General features: G+C 40.2%; 1 protein-coding gene across 3 annotated transcripts in view; it reads left to right on the top strand.

Annotated features, from left to right (window-relative positions):
* Positions 1 to 22552, top strand: part of AGBL1 (AGBL carboxypeptidase 1) — a 909156-nt gene that overhangs the window by 783837 nt on the left and 102767 nt on the right. The gene's annotated exons all lie outside the window — the stretch shown is intronic.

Below are 22552 nucleotides of genomic sequence, written 5' to 3' on the forward strand. Positions count from 1 at the left end.
TTCAAAATCTGTAGACAACATAATTAAACAATCCATGTTACAAGGTAATAAGAGGAAGAAATATCTCCTGATGTTGTCTTCTGATGGCGTCTCCATCAGAATTTTCAGATAGTCAGTAATCATCAAGCGAGAGGTAGTCCTGAAATGAAAGGAACATTTGGAAATACGTAAAGACCCAGCCCTTAGATTTAGATCATCACCCTAGTCTGGAAAATACATGAACCCAACATGAACTTCTGCTAAGGGTGAACCCCTCCCATCAGCTGCCTTGTGACTGGATTACTTGGTTAGTGAACTACTGAGGCCGAATAACATTTCTGAGTAGGTTAGCATATGAATCTCAATCCTCTGTTGATTATTTGTATGATTTAGGGTAAACTTCCTAATGTTCCACATTTGGTGGTTAGGGATGCTTTTAATTCATGAGGTTATTTCAAAAGTTAAAATAAGTAATTCATGTTAAATGCCTCACTCATAGCTGGGGCTCAGTAAATGCTAACTTGTGTTCTTTTTTCTTTTTTAAATTGAAGTATAGCTGATTTACAACGTCGTGTTAGTTTCTGGTGTACAATGAAGTGATTCAGTTAGATATATGGATGTATATCTATATATGTGATATATACTTATGATAAATCTCTATATATATGACATATATATGAATATGTATCTATACCTGTATATGGGTATATCTATATATAGGTTTATATTCACATGAAAAAGAATGAAATTTGGTCCCCACCTCACATCACATACAAAAATTAATACAAAATGAACATTGTATCTAAATGTAAGAGTTAAAATTCTTTGCAATTCTTTTTTTTTTTTTTTATTAGTTGGAGGCTAATTACTTCACAACATTTCAGTGGGTTTTGTCATACATTGATATGAATCAGCCATAGATTTACACGTAAGAATCAGACATGACTGAAGCGACTTGGCATGCATGCACCATTAGAAAAACTTTTACAATTATACTTCAAAATTGTATTTTCCAGTTATTACCTCATTGTTTTTTATTGTCACATACATGTTCCCTCTGCATTGCAATGGCATACTTCAGTTTTTTATAAACCAAGATTTATGGATGTTTTATTCACATTTTAAAGGAATGGAGAGGTTATATAAACCAATATTAACTTGTAAAAAAAAAAGAGTTAAAATTATAAAAATCTTTAAAAAATTATAAAAATCTTAGAAGAATACATAGGTGTCAATCTTCAAAGTCTTAGTTTGACAATAATTTCTTAAATATGGCACAAAAAGCCCAAGTGACAAAAGGGAAAAAAAAACAGATAAATTAGACTTCATAAAAATTAAAAGATTTTGTGTTTTAAAAGATACCATCAAGAAAGAAATGGGAGAAAATATTTGCCTATCACATATCTGATAATGCTCTAGTAACCAGAATATGTAACAACTCAGCAACAAAAAGACACACAACCCAATTTTTTAAAAATAATAAAAGACATGAATATACATTAATTTATCTACTCATCTTTAAAATATATATATCTGTAGAAGGAAGTTTGCTGGTTCTTCAAACAGTTAACATAATATCACCCACCATATGGCATAGAAATTATAGCAGACATATACCTAAAGGATTAAAAACATGTGTCCAAACAAAAACATGCAAATGAATGTTCATATCAATACTATTTGCAGTAGGAGAACAGCGAAATCATCCTAATTGTCCTTTAACTAATAACAGAAAATCAACACACAGTGTATCCATACAATGGAAAACACGTAGTATATCCATACAACGGGGTATTATTCAGTCAAAAAGAGAAGTAGTCTTACCAGATGGCTCAGTGGTAAAGAATCCTCCTGACAATGCAGGAAATAGGGATTCGATCACTGGGTTGGGAAGATTCCTCTGGAGAAGGAAATGACAGCCCACTCCAGTATTCTTGCCTGGGAAATCCCGTGGACAGAGGAGCCTGGTGGGATAGAGTCCACGGGGTTGCAAAGAGTCAGACACGACTGAGGGGCTGACCACGCATGCACATGAAGGGGAGTGAGGGACTGGTGCGTGTTACGACACGGGCAAATGTTTGAAACGTTTATGCCAAGTGCAAGCAGTCACAAAAGACCGCATATCATATGATTCCATTTTCAGGAAATGCTCAGAATAGGCAAATCTATAGAGATAAAAATTAGATTGTTGATTGCTGGGGGAAAAGGGAATAGGGAGTGACTGCTTGACAGGTATGAGATTTCTTTTTAGGGTGATATTCTGGAATTAGATGGTGGTCATGCATGTACAGCATTGTGAATGTCCTCAAAAGCCACTGAATTGTTTGGTAGTTTTACTTTTTTTGAAGCATAGTTGATTTACAGTGTTATGTTAGATTCTGGTGTTGTATACTTTACAATGGTTAAAACAGAGAATTTAATGTTTTATGGATTTTACCTCAATGGAGAAACAGCAAGTGGGGTTCTCATGTCGATTACCTTCACATCAGTGCACTTCCCCCAACCTTGGGTTCAATTTTTTTTTTTTTTTAATTGGAGAGCCCTTAGATACAGACTGGTGAGTTTATATATAACAGAATCATTCTTTCTTGCCCTCTGAGCAGGATGAGCACTCATCTTTCAATTCTTAACACAGAGCTGTGCATAGGTGTTTGAGCAGGTAATTTTGTAGTTTTGCTAGTTCTGTAGAGAGAAAGTCCCAAAGGGGATAGGATGGCACTATGTCATCACATCAAAGTTCCTAATCAGATGGCCACCTGTGGACCAGCACCTGCCTCAAAGCAAGAAAATTGACACAGGAAGGGAAAAAACGGCAGACTTCACAACCTAGGGGCAATCAATTTATCAGTTTGGGGTACTGGTGCTGAGAGTCATCTGCTAAACGGCAGCTGAAGAAGATGGCTATCAAAAATTGAAATTTAGTCTCCATCGTGCTGATGGCTGCAGGGTCCAGCTCTAGCAGTGCAGCTGAGTTGGAAGGCTCCGCTTAATTGCCAGCTCATCAGTTCACATTGACTACCTGCTCTGACCTGGATCCCTGGGTGATGAAAAGGAGAAATAAGGCAGGGGGGTGGGGGGCGCACAAATTGTGGCTTAGAAGAAGGATCGCTGGGGTCCTGTTGTGATATCTGACAGCCAATCTTTTATAAAGTCTGCTAGGCTTTAGAAGAGGGACTGTAGGGGGGTTTTTTTTTTGGCATACTCAGAGATGCTCATCTTTGAAATAAAGGCTTTGTAAACATTTGCTGGAAATAGTCATTGGAAGGACTGATGCTGAAGCTGAAGCTCCAATACTTTTGGCCACCTGGTGGGAAGAGCTGAGTCACTGGAAAAGACCCTGATACTGGGGAAGGCTGAAGGCAGGAGGAGAAGGGGATGACAGAGGATGAGATGGGTGGATGGCATCATTAACTCAATGAACATGAGTTTGAGCAAGCTCCAGTAGGTAATGAGGGACAGGGAAGCCTGGCATGCTTCAGTCCATGGGGCCACAGAATTGACACAACTGAGCAACTGAACAACAACTAGTACCTGGACTGGGGAACATGACTCTGCAATTGCCTGTTGGAGACATAGCCTCAATGTGACGTGTAGAAGGTCGTCTTTCTTGTCTGAAGGGCGCTGTCTCCCTCCACCCATGCTCCAGCACAGTCATCAGACTGGTCAACAGCCTATTTCCTTCCTGGTCTTACAGCCCCAAAGGGAAGCTCAGGGGTACACAGAAAGGAAGTAGTGGACTCCTTTCCTGAAGACATGGTCCCTCCTTTTCGCCAGCATAGGAAAATGCCCCTTGTTCACTGTGCAAACTTAATGGTATGGCAGTCTTCTTAAATGCGTCAACCAACTAAAATTTTCACATTGACTTTACAAGGCACCCACTGGCCTCATCATTTTCAAGGAAAGAAGTCTATTCTCAGGCTCAGAGGAAGAAAATGATTTGCCCAAGGTCATACCAAAAAAAGTAACTGCTGGAACTGGCATTCTCTTCTCACTCTCTCTGATCTGAAAGGTCACATTTGTTCTACTTCACATTAGGAAAAGTGAAGAGACAAGTTGGCTGACTGGACATGTGGTCTGTCAGAAAAGTAAATGTCACTGGACTTTGAATATAATGCACTCTATCCTTTAATTTCTGTCATAAAGGCCCCTCTCTAAGCTCCCCAAAGCACACAAGCGAACTCTCCAAAACCTGAAGGCATTGGTCTCAATCTATCCTTTGTCATCAAATAAATTAAGGGTCAAAGATAAAAGTCATATTGCTTGACTCAGATGCAGCACCTTCCAAAAGGCTTCTGACCACTTGCAACTCACCCATGACGTGATAAGCATATTTAAGGATGGCCAAGGATTTAGATATGGCTTCAGAAGTATCAAGTCACCTGCTTCATTCCACTTAGCAGATCCTGCAACACTGAAAGACTTTGCTTGGTTTTTAAGCAAAGGCCAGCAAACTGTGACTCAAGGGCAAAATTCAGTCCTCCAACTGTTTGGTTTTTTTTTTTTGTAAATAAAGTTTTATTAAAAAATCCAACCATACCCATTCATGTGCCAGTTGTTTATGGGTGTTTGTGCTACAAGACTGAGTTGAGTAGTTGTGTCAGAGACTGTGTGTGTTATGCCCAATGTCCGAATCCCCGAGCGGGAAGAGAGAAGGCTTCCAAGACAATGCAACTCGCAAAAAAAGGGAAGTTTATTGCTGGCTCGAGTCAGGGCTTACTGCCGCAACCAACGCAGTGGTGCAGGGTCAGAAAGCGCTGAGCCCGAGCTGTTACCCAATTTATAAGGTGTGCATAAGCAGTTGGTAGCTGGCTTAAGCGGATTGGTTACATGTTTGCAAAGTAATCTTATTGGCTCAAACCTTCCCGGGCTTTTTTCAAACTTGGGCTTTCGCGGGCTTTTCAGCTTTCCCCTGATAGGTCCCTTTTCCTTACTGGGCGCATATTGATTGGCTGGCTCCAGGTGGCCTGATAATCATGTTACCCTGGAAAACCAGGCCTACTCCTAATCTAGGCTGCCTGTCATGGCGCAGCCTCACAGTGTGGTCCACGAAGTCTAAAATATTTACAATTTGGCCCTTTACAGTGAAAAAGAAGTTTTAAAATCTGGTTTTATTGTTGAAAGGGAAGGGCTTTCTGGTATTTTCTCACTTCAAAGTCTATTTCCTGGTGTTAATGCAAGTGAATCGTACCGGGCTGAGAGGTGCTGCAGCGGTCTAAAACACGGACTCAGAAATCAGAAAACCTGGGGTTGAAACTGAGACAACTTTTTGGCTGTGCCCTTAGGGTAATCACTTAACTGCTGAATTCCCTCATCTGTGAAATGTACGTTATCATTCTGACCTTGTGGGCCATTTGAAGATTTAGTCAGATTGGGGTGTTTGTAGAACCTAGCCTAGTGCCAGACACAAACACCTCATTGAATATTTCCTACATGATTCTTAGAGGACCATATCTCATGAAGGTCTCAGTTACATTGGCATTTTGGAGGACTCACACCAGCTCCTACTATTCTGGTGGCTCAGTGGTAAAGAATCCACCTGCCAATGTAGGAGATGAGGGTCTGCAGGTTCGATCCCTGGGTTAGGAAGATCCCCTGGAGGAGGGCATGGCAACCCACTCCAGTATTCTTGCCTGGAGAATCCCATGGACAGCGGAGCCTGCTGGGCTACAGTCCATGGGGTCACAAAGAGCTAGACAGAACTTGGTGACTAAACAACAACAATCCCTGAGCTGCTCTCTGATAGCAGATTGCTTTGTACATCCCAACGGCACATGGCCCAGAGGAGGCTAAGTGCCCTGAAGCTCTAAAATGGAATGCAAAAGCAGAGTCATTTAGAAAAAGCACAGACCTGTCTCTTCTCTCCCTTCCTTCCTTTGTCTTTCTCTTGCCAGGGACCTGTTATCCTGCAGACATCTCAACTTGCCCACTCTGATGAATAAAAAATGCACCAGGCTGTGGCTAATTGCTGATAGCTCCCTCCCTATTGATTTCTTTCTTTGGCTTGACTCTCTCGGATTTCTGAGTGACTCTTCTAGCTAATTACGATTGAGATGGGTCAGGACAAAGAAATCCCATTTAAACATGTCTATGGCAGAATGGCAGAGTGTCTGTCTGCAGGACACACACACAAAACCAGTTCAAGTGCATTTTTAGAGGCAAGGATCTTCAAGTTAAAGTTTCACATATTTAAGCAAAGGAAGGGGAAAAATCCATTGGCAAAATAGATTGAGAGCAAACCTGAACCAATCTATGATGGGAAGAAGGTATCCAGTGGGTATGGAGGTCTCAGAGTAATATAAGAAGTTGAATGTCTGAGAAAGCTTTTTTTTTTTTTTTAAACGACCTTGTTGTCAAAAGATACCCTGCTAAGGTATTAGTCATGGTTTGCACGAAGAGAAGGATTTGTTAGCGATGGTTATTTTATGGAATTTCCTGGTAGTTCACATAGCTAAGCTTAGGCAGCATGCAGCCATAAGCAAAGCAGCCAGGAGAAATGCCCAACCCCTTTGTGCTGCTGCTGCAGCTGCTAAGTCGCTTCAGTCGTGTCCAACTCTGTGCAACCCCATAGATGGCAGCCCACCAGGCTCCTCTGTCCCTGGGACTCTCCAGGCACGAATATCAGAGTGGGTTGCCATTTCCTTCTCCCAACCCCTTTGTGAAACTGTCCCAACTGAAATCCTGAGGCTGTCACTGCAGGCCTTTGGTAGTTGTTATACTGCCAATCACAAAAATCAAACTTTCACTATTTCTACAGAAACACAACAAAATAATTCGCTCAACCACACGCTTGTCAGAAGAGCCAGACAGCCACTGCTTCACCATACTTCCTTCTTCCTTCAAAGTCCTGAGTGAGATTTTTGCTCTTAGAAGCCAGATTACTCCTGGAATCCTACCTGTGAGGGAGTCAGGGAAATTTAGACTTAGTTTCACAGCATCAGGTAAAATTGTAGTGCATGCTCAAAGGTGTTGGAATAGAGTCCAGTAAGTCAATCTATAACATCTATACAACCTGAATTATATTTTAAAGATTGCATCAAAATACATAGAATGCACACTCTTTTTTTAATCTCAGGAGAATTTTTAATCCCTGATTAAATCAAGGATTTTAATCAAGAAGACTCTGCTATCCTCTGTTACTAAGATTAGTTACCACCCACTAGATGGACCACTACTCTGTAATAGCAATAAGTTAGAGGCTTTACTCTTTGGAAGGCCTGATGCTGAGGCTGAAGCTCCAGTATTTTGGCCACCAGATGAAAACAGCTGATTCACTGGAAAAGACCCTGATGCTGGGGAAGATTGGAGGCAGAAGGAGAAGACGGTGGCAGAGAATGAGGTGGTTGGCTGGCATCGCTGATGCAATGGAAGAGAACTTGGGCAAACTCCAGGAGGTGGTAATGGACAGAAAACCTGGCATGCTGAAGTCCTCGGGGTCGCAGAGTCGGACGTGAGTTGGCAAGAGAACAGCAACAACGAAGACGCTCTACGTGCCATACTCAGTGCTGCCACAACCGTAGGCAATAAATATTATTTTTCCCATTTAACTTTTGGAAAATGAAGCCTCGCCAATTTAAGTAACTTGTCCTATTTACACCACATATATGGTAGGTAATATGACCAGCTATCTAAGGAAGTACTTAGATTCTTAGGTTGTAAAGCCCAGAGTCTCATATTTATTGATGAGTTGAAAGAAAAAAAAAAAAAAAGAGACCAGATATTCCATTATTATTGGTGGTTTTTTTTGTTTGTTGTTTTGTCCTTTTTTTATTTTTGTTTTAAGTAGACCTCCTGAATAGGAGGAGACTTTTAAGAGTTTATGAGGAGTTTGGCAAGCATTTCTTTTGCTTGGCAATTTTCATTTGGATGGGCATCTGGGAAAAAGTAAAAAGATAAATGAATGAATGTATTTATCTGAGGTGAGTTTTCCTTTTGGGAACTCTTTCTTCTCCACTTGGGTTCATTCCTAGCACTCAGTGTCTGGATTATTGCCAGACTGCAGATTCAGAGTTTGGTCTAGTTTGAATAGGAATCATCTCTGGTTCCTTTTATTTGCATCTGAATGCAATTATAACATTTTAGGGCCTCTTGCTGTGGGCAGACATCTTAGACACTTTTTTTTTTTCTTCTGTACTAAATAAATCTAACTCTGTTTTCTTTGAAAATGCATAAGCACATGGAAATGGGTCAGTCCAAAGGATGAGTGTTAAGAGAGTAGCCCAGACTAAGCAACTGCACAAAAAGTAAGGTTCTCCTCTCTACATCAGGATAGTTCATGAGCTCAGTCATCCCAGAAACACAAATTTCTGAACGCTTTCACTTGTTTTCAGAGTAGCTCGTTCGATTTAAAGAAAATCCTCAGATGTTGCGATTGAATTAGCTAGGTCTAGAATTCATGCTCTAGGGGAATTCTGTAGGCGTCAGGCAGTTGAGGAAATGGAATAAGCACTTTGACCTTCACTTCTGCTTTTTTGTTGACTTTGGACTGGAAAAAAAAAAAAGGCCCTAACATCTTAATCTTGAATCTGTAAGCCATTATGAAATTCTTAGCTGAAAAGTGCTAGGGAATTGTATACAAAACTAATCATTACCTTATAATGAAATGGTTCTGCAGATTACTGCTTAATAATACTTGAAGTCATCAAAAAGCTCAAAGATTAATTACTATGTAACTGGCAGTGCTTAGATCAGAAAATTAAGGTTCCAGTGAAGAACAGAAAAATATCCTCATAATTACAAGGTATAAAATGCAGCTTAGTATTAATACCTTCATGTATACGGGCATCTCAAAATAGCAGATTCCTTCTGAGATCATCAAGTAAATTTTCATTACTTTAATTTCTTTTCATGTAGCACCCAATATCATGCTTGTTTACTAATTTGTGTCTTAAGGACAGTTTCACTTTAGCAAACAGCTGCACCACCAGGAAATAATCAGATTAATATCATTTGATAGAATATTATTGTTTTTGCTATGGATCTTGGCAATTAGTAGGCACATGTTATCTACAGATATTATTTGGGGACATTTTTAATGGGCCTTAGGTAGCAAAGCATATGCCACAGAGCTACAAAATGTTTGAAACCATGTAGAGAGACTTTTGTGTTTACCGGTGTAACATTTGAATCAAGGATTTTTAAACTTATTTTAATTTTACTTTCTATCTTTTCTATGCCTTTGCAAGTAGTACACACTTGAAGAGGAGTGATTTGATAGGGTCAGTATTTCCCTTTAAGAGCTTCTAGGACAGAGACCTGAAATCTGGAATTCAGAAATCAGCCTCCCATATCTATGGTTGGTATTCAGAGATTTCTCTCATGTGTCAGGCTATACCTTTCTTACTTTACTTAACCTAATTTAACAGTTTGGCTTAAAAAACTGGCCACTTAGGTTTTTAGGGGACTTTTAAGATGTGAGACATAATTTAAACATGGAATTTGGCAAGCTGTGCCAGGCTCAAGCGGGAGCCATACGCTAGCAACCACCTCCTGGCAAGTTAGTTTCAGAACACGTTTGGCATACTGTTTCTCCCATTTGAAAATATTTGCTCTACAGTTACCTGGCTGATGGTAAAAAAGGAGGTCACTTACAAAGAAGGAAGTGGAATATCAGGGAAGGGAGGGCAAAGATGGGTCTGAAGGACTGAAGGACCTCATAGGAGACAATTATTTTTTATCAGAAGCAGCGGTTGCTAAATTAGGTTATACTAGGTGACACTTTAAGGGGTGAGATAAGTGAAATATCCACTAAAGATTAGTATTGGGGAGTTTTTTTTTTTTTAAAAAAAAGCAAATTGCTCCAGCAAAGGGCCATTGAGATGTCTCTTCTTGGTACCTCCTTGTCTTCAGACAAAAAAAGAGAAAACTAGAACTTTTATGTGTGATGGGGATCATCCTCCAAGTGACCATCTCACAGCTTCAAAAATCTCCCCTTCAGTGTTTAACAGACAGAAAGCATGATGGCAAAGGCTGTGTCTGCCATTTCACCATTGTATCCTGGTTTCTAGCACAGAGCCTGCCACTTGGCATGGGCCTCAGTAACATCTCTTGCCTCATGAAACTACAGTGAGTAAATGCCTAGGCTCAGTCACAGATCTGTAGCATCCATCCCTTAAATTGCAAATTAAAGCCACATTTCAGTGTTAGAGAACCCAATGTAGTGATATAATTCTACCTGCTTTACCTTAAGTCTAACATATAAGGAGCACTTAAGATGACCCTGATGCTGAGAAAGATTGAAGGCAAAAAGAGAAGGGGGTGGCAGAGGATGAGATGGTTAGATATCATCACCAACTCAATGAACATGAATCTGAGCAAACTCCAGAAGATAGTGGAGGACAGAGAAGCCTGGCATCCATGGGACTGCAAAGAGTTGGATATAACTTAGCAACTGAACAGCAACAAAAGATATCAATTTAGCACTTGTAAACTCATCAAGAGATTCAGTTTCTTTGTCTTAGGTAGGAACTGGGACTATACATATTATGGTTCCTGACCTTAAGTTGCTTACAGTCTAATGGGAAGGAGAGGTAAATAAGCAGATTATCTCAATGTTGTACTATAAATGTAATTCATGGAGCAATCAGACAGATATACAGGCTGGGTGATGATTAACATGGGATTTGTAGCAAGACAGGCCTGGGTTTCAAATGTAACTCAGTCACTCAATAATTATGAAACATCACCACTGTCCTTAACCTTTCTGAGCTTTGATTTCTTCATCTGTAAAAAGGATATAATAAAGCACTTATCACAGAGTTATTGTAAAGTTTTGATGATATAAGATGTATAAGGTACTTAGCCCTACATTTAGCATTTATTTGACTTGTTATTAATTTTTTCTCTAAAATCAGGGAAAGTTTCCCTAGAGAAGTGGATATTCTTTTTTATTGTGTGTGTGTATGTGTGTGTGTGTGTGTGTGTGTGTGTGTGTGTGTGTGTGTTGGAAACTCCAGCCATGTGAAGGGAAAATACTATGGCAAAGAATTCAGATTTGTTTAATGTAATAAACAGCATGGTGGTGGTAGTGGTTTAGTTGCTAAGATGTGTCTGATTCTTTGTGACCCCATGGACTGTAGCCCACCAGGTTCCTCTGTCCATGGCATTTCCCAGGCAAAAATACTGGAGTGGGTTGCCATTTCCTCCTCCAGGGGATCTTCCCAACCCAGGGAAGCATCTCCTGCACTGCAGGCAGATTCTTTTACCAATAAGCAACCAAGGAAGCCCAAAAAGCATCCTATGTAGCACTAATACATACATGGGTGAATATTTATCCTGTGTCATTTCAGAAAACTTTAGAAAGTTTTTTTAGAAATTTTTTAGAAAGTTTTTTAGAGGCAACTCTGACTTCTCATGGGTGATCCATTTGACCTGTGCACGGCCATTTGTGTCTCTACCTTGAGTTTTCATTCATCTTCTAGCTATTTGGGATTATATAAACAGTGTGGTGATATTGCTTCTGCTTCTTGGTAAGAAGCATATTTATTATGGAATTCTTGAAGGACGAGAATGAGAAGGGCATGGTGTATTGGGTCTCAACCTGGGGAGATTACCCCCTCCAAGAGACACTTGGCAGGTGGTGGGAACCTTTGGGATTGTCACATCTGCAGAGGGAGGGCTACTGGTATCTAGTGAGTAGAGTCAGGGATGCACAGATCTTACGATGCACAGGGCATCCTTCTCAACAAAGACTTATCTGACCTCGCATGCCAACCGTTCTGCAGTTGAGGACCACAGGCATAGGGAAAGAGAGTTTGGTTTAGTATTTGTACATCATCAATGGTTTGTTGAAGACATCTCAGGAAGAGAGACAAGAAAGGAGCTTCTCCTAAGAAAATGTCAACTGTGGGCTAGAAGACAAAGGGAAGGGACAGAAAATTCAGCACTATAAATTTTTAATTTCATGTATTCAAAATTAAAGAGAAATGTTAAGGGAGTTAAAAGAATCACAATACTTTCCAATATCAACTATTTATATATTGGAGAATCGGAGAAAGGGGCAAGAAGGCTACCATCTTTTAAGGGTATATTCTATAACAAGCTTTAAGTATATTTTATGTTTGCGGTCATAAAAAAAACTAACTTCCAGTAAGTGGCATTACCTGGGATTTAGATTTGGGCCCACAGACACACAGCTGGCTAATGAGAGAATCCGAATGTAATACAGAACAGTCTGATCCATTTCTATGTCACCATGTTTCCCCTTTTGCTAGTTTCCTGCATCAAGCCAACGATGGAGGCAGACACACACAAAAAACCCAAATGAGAAATAATAACAACCACCACCACCACCACAGATCTGGCCTCGAGAAAGATGCAAAATTGCAGAAAGCAAAGCCAAATGGGAAGGCTGTCCATGTGTCCTGATTGCAATTTAATGTGATTTTAAACTGGAATACATGCAATGCCAGTTCTCTAGGCTCCAGCCCAAGACACACCTCAAACAACCTGGGTTGTGCTGTTCTCTCTTGCGCAGAAATAGCTCCCCTCTGTTCCTGGGGGAGGCAACGCAGGGGCATGAGGCAATGTGAACGAGTTGGGTAGAGGGCAGGATTCTGAGTTTTTAAGCCTGCATGGAAGGATCGGGTAGGACTTGGATGTGGACATGTGTTCATTAGAAGGAGAATGTACACATAACTTATAAGGGATCTTAGTATTTAAGGACAAATGCCATTTGAAAGGATTATTTTCCAAGCTCACTACCCATAGAGAAAAGAAGCATTAGCAGCCAGAAACCATGGGCTATGAGAAGGGCTCAAAGCTAACACAGTAAAAGTTTGGATTAGCCAACAAGGGAAGTGCCATTGAGATGGAACCATCGGGGAGTAAGCACAGTCCCACAGATAGGCCGAGGGACGCCCCGTGCCAAGCTTCTAGAGCACATTAGATGCAATGATTGTAAAGACTCAAATGGTCTTTTCTGGCCCCAGGAAGTAATTGGTGAGCTGTGCAGAGCTGTCTCACCCATGGGCCAATGACAAATTATAGCAATCCATTATTTTTACAAGAAAAAGGGAAAAAGAATTTTTCCCCCTCCCTCTTTCTCAAAATGAATTTTATGTCTGTAAGGAGCACCAGGCAAATGGACCCCAGAGGCTGAAGTTTTCTATTAACTCACAGGATAGTGACTTAGCTGAACAAAAGCAGCACATGAACCTCCTCTCTGAATCCTCCCAGCATCCCTCAAACCGACTTCAAGAGCCTAGTTGCTCGGCACACCTCACCCCCTGCACAACAGCGCTCAGCATGGGAAGAGAGGTCCTCAGGCTGAGCATCTGACCTCCTCTGCTGACCCTGCCGATGAGCTGGTTAGAACAGATCAGACTCAGATGTGGACATGCGCTCATTAGAAGCAGGCTGGTCATGTGTCTCATAGAAGACGGAATCAAGAATTGCTTGGAATGACTTCTAGCTGTTATGAAGACATCAAGAACCTAATATGGGCCCTTGAGGTTGGTGTGACATGGTCACTGGTTTTCCCACTGTTCTCTGAAATTCCTACCCCATTCTATGCCACCCCATGGCCTCAACATGCACAGTATTTCAAAGAAGTATGTTCTAAATGAAATGCTAATTTTGCTCTAAATGCAGAGGAGAAGCATTGAGAGACTTTCCATAACCAGCTACAGCACTGAGCCCTTTATAACTCATTTGCAATTCCCCAAAGTCCATTCACACTATCCTTGTCCTAATTAGTTCTTGACAGGCACATCGGCTAAGAAAATCAAAACAGCCTGTAATGCTGGAGTCGGGCTCTGCAACATCTCAGACTCTGGGAAACACCACTAAGGTCTACACTGACCTCAGGGCCTCCTTCCCAGAGAATTCTTCCTGCCAAGAGCTCAGGAGAGCTCAAGGCCTGGATATTCATACCTTGGCTTGACTGATTGGGGGGATCTATTGGGGATTAGGGATTAGATGAAAGAGTGGGCAGCCTCTGGAAACACAAAGATATATGCCAAGACTTGGAACCAGCTCTTCCTCCAGAGAGAACACATTATAACACCATTTGGTTTCTGACAATGAGAAATTGTCCTACCACTGTTGTACCATTGACTCTGACAATGAGAATGTAGTATGTTTTAGGTCACTGGGGGTCAAACTGGAGCCTGGAGCCATCTTGACCATTCCAGATGGACCCTACCAGATCAATCTTAAGCAAGCTCAGCCGCGGTGGGGGCTGGGGAGGCACATAGGGCTCTAAATGTTACCTGGGAATGAAAAATTAGGGAGAGATTTCACTTACACAGTGGCTGAGCAAAACTGAAGCTCCCCAAGGAAGAACCAAGCTGTTAATACTGTATAATATATATACCCTGGTTCTGGAAATCCCAAGGGATACACCTCAGATTAGTGTCACAGGCCATGATGGTGTGCCAAAGATAAGGACACTAGAGCTGGCTATGTCCAGATTCTGATTCTAATATTTGCTAGCTCTGTGGACTTAAGCAAGTCACATAACCTCTCTGAGCCTCCCCTTCCCTATTTGTAAAATGGGAGTGACACCATCTATCTTGTAGGATTGTTGTGAGAATAAATTGAGTTAAATTACATTTAGAGCACTTAGTTCTGATGCATGGAAAATAATGTATAAGTGCTTGTATTGTTGCATTGACACTATTCTATATTTATTATACACAATTTACATATTTAATTATATGAATTATAATTTATAACACATTATAGTTAAAGATTATTATATATACTGGTAGATTCCCAGGGGGCATTAGTGGTAAAGAATGTGCCTGCCAATGAAGGAGACACAGAGGATACAGGCTCAATCCCTGGATCACGAAGATCCCCTGGAGGAGGAAATGACAACCCACTCTAGTATTCTTGCCTGGGGACTCTGATGGACCGAGGAACCTGGTGGGCTACAGTACATGGGGTCACAAAGACTCAAGACATGACTGAGCATGCATGCATAGATTACATTGCATTATAAGATAATAATATTTGTTTAGTATAATATTTATTATAACACACTGTATTATAATACTATAATTGCATTATTAACATAATTATAACATAATAATATTATAGTATTATAATAATATAGTTTCTAAATTATATATTATAATCATACTATATATTGTAATATATAATTAGTATACTAATAATATAATATAATACATTATATAATATAATGTTATAATATGTTTATTACATAGTATATGTTATATATCATATATCATATATTATATATTATTCTTTATCAGTATCTCTATCAGCATGGTATTTCTGAGGATACATTGAGGTCCATTTTTTTCCTAAAATTTGTAATTGTTTTCTATATTTTCTGAGAAAAATTCCATGTAATCTGGATCAAAGCTAACTCAAACACGTACTAGCTGTGGAACCCCAATAGTCCTTCCCTAGTCCCAGTTTCTTGATCTTGAAAATAGATCTTGGTGAGAATTTAAAGAAATTAGAAGAATGAAGTCCAGTCAGAGGCCTCTGCGCAGTTAACACGTGGGTTAGACAGTGAGCCCGTTAGGCTTGCAGATGGGCAGCGAGTTCTGGGAAAATGAGGGCCCTTGGCTGGCTGTCTCTGACAAGGTGTGCTTTTATCTCAGTATGCCCTACAAATATCACCATTTTACTTCATATTAGAAAAACCTGTTGGAGAGCCCTGAGAAAGACACAGCATTTGAAGTTCTGAGTACCAGGCTGGTACAAAGAGGATGCACCACCAGTGTTCACTCTGGTGCTTGTGGTGATGGCATGGTTAGTGTAAAGGAGGAAAAGTAATCAGGCTTGCTGCTGTAGTTTTGTGTTTCTTTGAAGAACGGATTGGAGCATCCCATTATTTTCAACTTCAAGCCTAGAGGCCACAGCCTACCAGTGTTGTCTGTATACCTTGTGTGCATGCATGCCAAGTCACTTCAGTTGGGTCTGACTCTTTTTGACCCTATGAATGATAGCCCACCAGGTTCCTCTGTCCATGGGAGTCTCAAGGCAAGAATACTGGAGTCGGTTGTCATGCCCTCCTCCAGGGGATCTTCCCAACCCAGGGATCAAACCTGCATCTCTTACATCTCCTGCATTGGCAGGCAGGTTCTTTATAGCACCACCTGGGAAGCTCCTATATACTTTAGAAGTCCTGAATATTGTGAATGTCTGTTGACATTGGCTCATGATGATAGGGTGACCAACTGTGTCAATTTGGCTGGAATGAGAGAGTGACCAGGATATGTAACTTTCATGCTTATAAGTGAATCCTCAGTTTGAATATGTGAGTTGGGTTTTCTGAATCACTTTTTCTTATTGATGCCTGGGTGAAAAAAAGCCTGACTACAGGACTTTGGTTATCAAATGAGAAACGGTACATAAAGCAGGTGCCACAGAGTAGAAGTAAGACAAATATTGTGCCTGTTCTGCTCCAAGCCTTCCACCCTCCAGTAAGGAACAATGAAATTCTGCCATTTGCAGAGATGCAGATGGATCTAGAGACAGTTATACAGAGCAAAGCAAGTCTGGAAGAAATAAGCAGATGTCGTATATTAAGGCGTATGTGTAGAATCTAGAAAAATGGTACTGATGAACCTATTTGCAAAGCAGAAATAGAGACACAGACATAGAGAACAAACATATGGACACCAGGGCAGGAAGAGGGGCATGGGATAAACTGAGAGGTTGGGATTGAGAGACACACACTACTATGTGTGAAATGGATAACTAATGAGCACCTACTGTTTAGCACAGGGAACTCTGCTCAGAGCTCTGTGGTGACCTAAACAGGAAGGAAGTCCAGAAAAGAGGGGATACAGGTATACATGCAGATGATTTACCTTGCCCTACAGCAGAAACTAACTCAACATTGGAAAGCAACTATTACTCCAATCTTGTTTTTTAAGGGAGAGAGAAATATCAGAGTGTGGATATGGGCTCCACAACTGGCAACTGTATAAAGCTGGGCAAGCTGTGGAAATTTTCAGAGCCTCAATTTTATCATATATATAATAATAATTATTATCATTATATAAAAACCTTTACCTTGATAGGTTAGAGAGAGATTAAATGGAAAAAAAAAGACAATTACTCCAAGGGAACAATTATTATGTGGTATTTCCCTTCTTATTTCCTTCTTTTCTTTCTTTCAGTAGGTTTTCAATCCATAACTCTTATACAGAACAACCATCTTGAGCAATAAGACTCCCAGACACTGGTTGACCCATGGTATTATCTACATTTCTCAGTTGAGAGAATTCCAGAAGTGATGCTTCTCTCTGTCACCCATGCCCTTCCCATGGAGAAGATGGTCTTCTCTGTGAAGTGCCTGCATGAGGTGTTTAAAAGCACAGAATAGCTTTTAGAAACACTCATGAGCTGGCCAAGATTCTAATAGTAAGGCATCAATTCAGTGTAGCAGACAAGTTCTTGTTTCTAAATCCCATTGATCTTCTTTCATCCTTAATAATGCCCCATAGGAACTAAAAGAGGAATAAAAAATGATTTAAATCTATTCCACATCTGCTAATATGAAAAACTGATTGTTTAAACACAATTTCATAATTTCCTTTCTTTCATCTTTCTTCCTTCCTTCTTTCTTTCCAACTTTTTCAATGTTTCTATTTTATAAGCTTTTAATTGGCCATTTCATACTTTTATTTTCTAAATTTTCCTTATTTATTCATTTTTGGCTGCCCTGGGTCTTTTTTGCTTCACACGGGCTTTTTCTAGTTGTGGTGAGCAGGGCTACTCTCTAGTTGGGGTGTGTGGGCTTCTCATTGCCATGGTTTCTTTCATTGTAGAATATGGGCTCTAGGGTGAGGGGGTTTCAATAGTTGTGGCTCATGGGCTCAGTAGTTGTGGCTTGAGGACTTAGTTGCCTCCAAGCATGTGGAATTTTCCAAGACCAGGGATCGGACCCATGACCCCTGCATTGCCAGGCAGATTCTTCACCACTGGAACCAGAGAAGCCCTCCACTGTTTATTCATTTACTCCCATTCTCCTGTGAGTCACGGTTTCTTTACCTCTCTTATCTTGACTTCCATTTTAGTTGTCTCTATATTTCTTTATTGTCAGTGATCATGGATGAATCTTCTCTTTTCATTTAGACAGTTCATTCAATTATATACACAGTGAACATTTATTGATCACATTCAGTTGGGCCAAACAGTGTATGAGATACCAGTGAGGCAAACAGAGTTGTAATGTTATGGTTTCTTTAATGAGTCTCTCTTTTCTACTCAAAAAATTATACATGAATACATAGAGGAGAAGCTTATTACATTCATCGTCTCATTTTATTCTCATCATGTAAGGATTAGGAAAAATAATTAACTTGCCTAAGGTCACTAGCTAGAAAGTAATAGATTCATGATTCAATCCAAGATCTGTTTCACTGAAGAACAATGGCTCATTCTAATTTGGGAGTGTGCGAAATAATTCATGTTGGTCTTCTCATTTTTCTCCTTTGAGAACCGGTGACTTGAAAGTTTTTACTACTAAGGTCTTTCCCAGACAAAATATGAGACAGAGAGAGTTTTACTTTGGTGATTTCCTTCTACCCCATCAGTCCCTGTCTTTATCATATCCATGGATAACACCTTTAAATCACACCCCATCCCCCACATACACATTCTTGGAGCTACACCATCACCAAGATTTTTGTTTTTTTCCTATTGAAGTGTGTTTGGTGTTTGTCCCATTCGATTGTATTCTTACTCAGAAACCAGCTAATTTGATACACTAACGCTGTGTGCGAACTTGTGAGTAGGTCTAGTGTCAATGCTGCTCCATTTGGTTGGACCATTCTGGGGACATTTCTCTAACCCTTGAGATTAGTAGCTGAGAAATTCAGGCACTCCCTGGGAACTAAGAAAAGAACATGTGCACTTGGGGAACTTACAGTCATGCCAGATCATTTTCTAAAAGCATTTAGGTCTCCTTTACTTAAATTAAAAGTACTTGGGCTCAGTAATTTACAACAGTTTGATAGACCACACATTCTCACTGTAATATTAAAATCCAGACCACCCAGGCTGGAAAATTTCTAAGAGAACAAAGAATGATGAATCTAGCTTTGTGTTTCCTTGGTATGAGTCTCGTGTATTGTTTAATTGGTAAAGTCTCTGTTGGATCAGTAGATTTTTAACAAGATAAATAAATGATCACCTCTAACAAAAATACTTGGCATGGAAATATTGGTTTCCAGTATTTCTTTTTTCTTTTTAAAGCCTATGAAAATATCACATTAATTCAGCTCTGGGTTTGCTCCATCTTGAAGTGAGAGATTTGGCAGCCCAGCTGATCATGTCTCCAATGAGTTCAAACACGGGAAGCTATTGTAAAAACACACTAGTTCTCCTTTCTTTAGGACTAAGTAGATTTTCAGTTCTTCTGCAATGAGCGAGAAAAAGAGAAACACACACATTATCTGTAATACAATCCCCTTGACTGTTTGGCTCATAGTTAGTCCTTTTGAGTGAGTAGGGGTTTTCTCATCTGCCATTTAGCTACAATACATCCAAAGGTTTTCTCACCAGTGTCCAGCACACACGGCCTAGAGGGGATGGCCGCTTTACCTTCTGGACTCAAAGACATCACACTGTCCATCACTCTTTCCTTGCCGTGTAGGTTTCGTCTTCAGTCTTTCTTTAAACCCTATTAATCACCACCTCTGAAAGGTCCCATTACCAAGAATATTTAACATTTGACAGGATAATACACTAGAAGATATACTGTGGGTAATATTATAGTCCTGGCAGGACTAAATGACTTAAAGTCATCTCACTCTCTAGTGTTGCTTTGATTAATTAGCCCCATTTCTCAGAATCCTTAAGAATCCAAGCTTCTCTGTACTGTGAGGAGCCAGCTCAGAGAAGGTTTCTTTTTTTTTTTTTTTTTCCCCTCACTGGGTTTCTTTCTTTGTGGAGAAATGTCTTTACTCTTAAATTCCAACTTGTCTCTAAAATGTTCATTCGATCAGCAGATATGATTACACTTCCAATATGTGCTAAACATTGCACGTAGGGAGGGTGGTGGCCGAGTTGAGTGATACCTGCATCTCACTGCAAGAGGCTATCAGTTTCAAAGGGGGAATTGATGGGAATGCGGCTTCTAGGACATACAGAGGAGAAAGTGCTTGACTTCGTCTACAGTACCAGAGAAGGCAACATATGAACCGAGTCCTAAGGGGCTGGTTGTTTCTGCCAAGCAGATGGACCAAGGAGGGTTATTACAAGCAAATGGGGAAGATAATGTGCAAATATATGGATAACTCTTGAAGTATTAATTGAAGCTGAAGTTACCTAATCTATCTAGAGGAGGGGGGTCAGGTGGAGTGATAAAAAAGGGTGAGCATCAAAAGTAGCCAGGAAGGGACTTCCCTGGTGGCCCAGTGGCTAAGCCTCTGCACTCCCAATTCAGGGGGCCTGACTCCAATTCCCGGTCAGGGATTTAGAGCCCACGTGCCACACTTAAGGATTTGTAAGCTGCGACTAAGGCCTGGCAGAGCCAAATGAATGAATACGTAAATATCTTTTAAAAAAATAGCTAGGAAAAGAAATTGGAGTCTCTTCCTAATTCTAAAAATAGCCAGTCATATGAATTCTGCCCAGGAACATGGTCCTTGCCCTACAGGTAATGGGGGACAATTGAAGATGTTTTAGCAGATGTGAGTTTTTAAGTTAATCCAGTAGAATAAAAGTATGGACCCAGAGTAGGCTCTCCCCATCTTTTATGGGGAGAACAGTCAGGAGGCTATTGGAAAGTTTAGATATGTAATAACTGGAGGAACAGGATCTGGGGCTATAAATATGACTGTAAGTCCTTTTCCAGACTTCTCTTCATGGCCGTGTCACATTTTCTTTGTTACATTTTCTTTCTTTCTGTGTTATTTCTCTGTTAGGCCCTTTATAAAAATCTCTCCAGATTATTTTCTTGTTGTTTTTAAATATAGTTGAACATTTACATGCATGGCCCTTCTAAAGTCAGCCAGCGATCATGGAATAATCTTAGACTCCAATGACTTTAATGGGGTGAGTTCCAAATTACATGATGTTGGAAATACCTATTGGGAACACAATAGCAAAAAGAAAGTTAGAGGCAAGTGTAACATGTGACAACAATTTTAAGTGAGTCTTTTTAAACTGACACTGTAATACCTATCATTGTGTTTGGAAAGAGTTACAGAAAACATATAGTTTAGGTTTCTGACTTGGAATCAATTACATCTCTGGCATGTGTACTAATTCATATTAATTAACTATACCCATGTTCAAGATACTTATCTACTCTAAGGCTTATTATTTTTCAACTCTGAAAGCATGGGAAAATAGCTCTCTTGCTTGCTTCTCAGATCAATCAACATATGGAAAAACACTTTGTAAACTTTAATGTACTTTCAGAATAAATGGCTTTTGATTATAATGTCTAAGGGCAAATAGCTAATTAGTGACAGAGCCAAGATGAATACTCAGGTCTCCTGATTTCTAGCCTAACCATATGACACTTTGTTTACTTTTATATTGAATTATTTTTCTCTGCACACCTCACTCAGTTTCAAAACAAATGTAGTCCAGATGCTTTCTTTTCCCATAGCAGACTAACTTTGTCATATATAAAACACTCAATCATGCACCCACACAAACACACACCCACATGTATGCACACACAGAAGCCATTGGAGTCTCTTCCTAATTCTAACCACTCTCTTTAGTACTTAGAACAATCCACTCCATCAGTGCACTGAGACTTACGGTAGAAGAAGCTATAAATAGAAAAGGAGGTTGTTAAGCTGCTTCTTTAAAATGATGAATAGAATTCTCAACTGTGTCTTGGTGTTGGAATCATCCTGGGAATTCTTAAAAAAAATTGTGGTGTTCAAGCTACTGAAGACCTCTGAAATCAGGGTATCCTGCATTTCCCCTGAGTAACTGAACCCAAACCCATGGATCTAGCTAAACAGCCAGAGGTGATTCTCATATGTGCTTCAGCCAGTTGGTTCCCACAGTCTCAGATTTATAAATTTATTCATCATAGCCGATCTTCACAAGTAAATACATGCCCTTACTCACCTTCTGCCTCTCAGCCACTCCTCTCTGTATTGTTGGAAATACACACTATGCAGACCAGTTTGGATTCACATGAGTCCAGGCATCCACTAATGAATGAATGTAATTGCTGCCCACAGGGCATTCCAGGAATATGCACACCTGGCCCCTAAAGACGTGAGCCTAATAACAGTGTGGCATTTACAGTGACATACGTATCTGAAAGCCCAATAGTATATATATTTTTTACATTTTTAATTGGAGGATACTTACTCTACAATATTGTGAAGGTTTTTGCCATACGTCGACATGAATCGGCCATAGGTATACGTACATCCCCTCCCTCTTGAACCCCTCTCCCGCCTCTCTCCCCACCCACCCTCTAGGTTGTCACAGGGCACAGGCTTTGGACTCCCTGCATCATACATCAGACTTCCATTGGCTATCTATTCTACAGGTGGTAAGGTATAGGTTTCAATGCTGTTCTCTCAAATCATTCCACCCTCTCCTCCCACTGTGTCCAAAAGTTTGCTCTTTATGTTTGCATCTCCTTTGCTGCCCTGCAGCAGGATCGTCA

The sequence above is a fragment of the Cervus elaphus genome, chromosome 13 (genome assembly GCF_910594005.1).
Source record: "Cervus elaphus chromosome 13, mCerEla1.1, whole genome shotgun sequence".
Lineage (NCBI taxonomy): Eukaryota > Metazoa > Chordata > Mammalia > Artiodactyla > Cervidae > Cervus > Cervus elaphus.